This window comes from Meleagris gallopavo, chromosome 1, assembly GCF_000146605.3.
Source record: "Meleagris gallopavo isolate NT-WF06-2002-E0010 breed Aviagen turkey brand Nicholas breeding stock chromosome 1, Turkey_5.1, whole genome shotgun sequence".
In the NCBI taxonomy this organism is placed as follows: Eukaryota; Metazoa; Chordata; class Aves; order Galliformes; family Phasianidae; genus Meleagris; species Meleagris gallopavo.
Genome location: NC_015011.2, coordinates 66,794,294 through 66,795,136, shown reverse-complemented (window position 1 = coordinate 66,795,136; position 843 = coordinate 66,794,294).

The following is an 843-nucleotide window of genomic DNA, read 5'->3' as shown; positions in this document are numbered from 1 at the left end:
CGGCGCAGGGCAGGGGGGCACCTTGAGGGAGCCTTCCAGGCCGGTGTGTGATTAACGTCTCTTGTCCTCTTGTCCTCTTCCAGCGTGACACCTGCTGCTGCAGCGCCAGTGCTGGGGAGCGCGTTGCCATCTCCCGCTCCCCCCAGCCCACCGCACCTGGTGGAAGCATGGAGGCAGCATTAGACACCCGCTGCCCCGTGTGCCTGGACAACTGGGACAGCGCGGCGTACGCCATGCCGTGCTGCCACCAGTTCTGCTTTCCCTGCATCCAGCGGTGGACGAGCACCAGACCCCAGTGTCCGCTTTGCAAACAGGGTGTGCGGTCCATCATCCACACCACGCGAGCGGACGGCAAGTACGAGGAGCTGGTCCTCAGACCGGCTGCAGTGGCATCCGTTGCCACTCGGCGCTCCGCAGGCCCCCGGACAGCCCGGCCATGGCCTGCAGTGCCCAGGCGTCCTGCGGGCGGCCTCTCCCGTGACACCTGGGCTTCCATCTTCCGGGAGAACCCGGCTCTGCTGCGGCCCCTGCGCTCCTGGCTGCAACGGAAGCTGCGCCGCATCCTGGGCACCGAGGAGCCACAGGCAGATACGCTGGCCAACAGCGTCATCTCGGCCCTGCTCCTCGTCGGCTTGGAGCAGGAGATCCTGGTAGAGAGGCTGGATCTCCACCTGCACGGCCAAACTGGGAACTTTGTAAGGCAGTTCATCGCCTTCACCGTGCAGAAGTATGGCAGGGAGGCTCAGCGCTTGCTGGGCCTCAACGTCACCCCTGCTGCTGGGGCACAGGAGGCCAACCTGGTACCAGAGCCCACAGCTGCCCCACAGCAGGAGGCTCCTGTCT